Genomic DNA, 2,704 nt, shown 5'->3' on the forward strand with positions numbered 1-2,704 from the left:
CTAACCCTAACCCTAACCCTAACCCTAACCCTAACCCTAACCCTAACCCTAACCCTAACCCTAACCCTAACCCTAACCCTAACCCTAACCCTAACCCTAACCCTAACCCTAACCCTAACCCTAACCCTAACCCTAACCCTAACCCTAACCCTAACCCTAACCCTAACCCTAACCCTAACCCTAACCCTAACCCTAACCCTAACCCTAACCCTAACCCTAACCCTAACCCTAACCCTAACCCTAACCCTAACCCTAACCCTAACCCTAACCCTAACCCTAACCCTAACCCTACCCTAACCCTAACCCTAACCCTAACCCTACCCTAACCCTAACCCTAACCCTAACCCTAACCCTAACCCTAACCCTAACCCTAACCCTAACCCTAACCCTAACCCTAACCCTAACCCCTAACCCTAACCCTAACCCTAACCCTAACCCTAACCCTAACCCTAACCCTAACCCTAACCCTAACCCTAACCCTAACCCTAACCCTAACCCTAACCCTAACCCTAACCCTAACCCTAACCCTAACCCTAACCCTAACCCTAACCCTAACCCTAACCCTAACCCTAACCCTAACCCTAACCCTAACCCTAACCCTAACCCTAACCCTAACCCTAACCCTAACCCTAACCCTAACCCTAACCCTAACCCTAACCCTAACCCTAACCCTAACCCTAACCCTAACCCAACCCTAACCCTAACCCTAACCCTAACCCTAACCCTAACCCTAACCCTAACCCTAACCCTAACCCTAACCCTAACCCTAACCCTAACCCTAACCCTAACCCTAACCCTAACCCTAACCCTAACCCTAACCCTAACCCTAACCCTAACCCTAACCCTAACCCTAACCCTAACCCTAACCCTAACCCTAACCCTAACCCCTAACCCTAACCCTAACCCTAACCCTAACCCTAACCCTAACCCTAACCCTAACCCTAACCCTAACCCTAACCCTAACCCTAACCCTAACCCTAACCCTAACCCTAACCCTAACCCTAACCCTAACCCTAACCCTAACCCTAACCCTAACCCTAACCCTAACCCTAACCCTAACCCTAACCCTAACCCTAACCCTAACCCTAACCCTAACCCTAACCCTAACCCTAACCCTAACCCTAACCCTAACCCTAACCCTAACCCTAACCCTAACCCTAACCCTAACCCTAACCCTAACCCTAACCCTAACCCTAACCCTAACCCTAACCCTAACCCTAACCCTAACCCTAACCCTAACCCTAACCCTAACCCTAACCCTAACCCTAACCCTAACCCTAACCCTAACCCTAACCCTAACCCTAACCCTAACCCTAACCCTAACCCTAACCCTAACCCTAACCCTAACCCTAACCCTAACCCTAACCCTAACCCTAACCCTAACCCTAACCCTAACCCTAACCCTAACCCTAACCCTAACCCTAACCCTAACCCTAACCCTAACCCTAACCCTAACCCTAACCCTAACCCTAACCCTAACCCTAACCCTAACCCTAACCCTAACCCTAACCCTAACCCTAACCCTAACCCTAACCCTAACCCTAACCCTAACCCTAACCCTAACCCTAACCCTAACCCTAACCCTAACCCTAACCCTAACCCTAACCCTAACCCTAACCCTAACCCTAACCCTAACCCTAACCCTAACCCTAACCCTAACCCTAACCCTAACCCTAACCCTAACCCTAACCCTAACCCTAACCCTAACCCTAACCCTAACCCTAACCCTAACCCTAACCCTAACCCTAACCCTAACCCTAACCCTAACCCTAACCCTAACCCTAACCCTAACCCTAACCCTAACCCTAACCCTAACCCTAACCCTAACCCTAACCCTAACCCTAACCCTAACCCTAACCCTAACCCTAACCCTAACCCTAACCCTAACCCTAACCCTAACCCTAACCCTAACCCTAACCCTAACCCTAACCCTAACCCTAACCCTAACCCTAACCCTAACCCTAACCCTAACCCTAACCCTAACCCTAACCCTAACCCTAACCCTAACCCTAACCCTAACCCTAACCCTAACCCTAACCCTAACCCTAACCCTAACCCTAACCCTAACCCTAACCCTAACCCTAACCCTAACCCTAACCCTAACCCTAACCCTAACCCTAACCCTAACCCTAACCCTAACCCTAACCCTAACCCTAACCCTAACCCTAACCCTAACCCTAACCCTAACCCTAACCCTAACCCTAACCCTAACCCTAACCCTAACCCTAACCCTAACCCTAACCCTAACCCTAACCCTAACCCTAACCCTAACCCTAACCCTAACCCTAACCCTAACCCTAACCCTAACCCTAACCCTAACCCTAACCCTAACCCTAACCCTAACCCTAACCCTAACCCTAACCCTAACCCTAACCCTAACCCTAACCCTAACCCTAACCCTAACCCTAACCCTAACCCTAACCCTAACCCTAACCCTAACCCTAACCCTAACCCTAACCCTAACCCTAACCCTAACCCTAACCCTAACCCTAACCCTAACCCTAACCCTAACCCTAACCCTAACCCTAACCCTAACCCTAACCCTAACCCTAACCCTAACCCTAACCCTAACCCTAACCCTAACCCTAACCCTAACCCTAACCCTAACCCTAACCCTAACCCTAACCCTAACCCTAACCCTAACCCTAACCCTAACCCTAACCCTAACCCTAACCCTAACCCTAACCCTAACCCTAACCCTAAC

The sequence above is a fragment of the Coloeus monedula genome (genome assembly GCF_965178545.1).
Source record: "Coloeus monedula genome assembly, contig: HAP1_SCAFFOLD_106, whole genome shotgun sequence".
In the NCBI taxonomy this organism is placed as follows: Eukaryota; Metazoa; Chordata; class Aves; order Passeriformes; family Corvidae; genus Coloeus; species Coloeus monedula.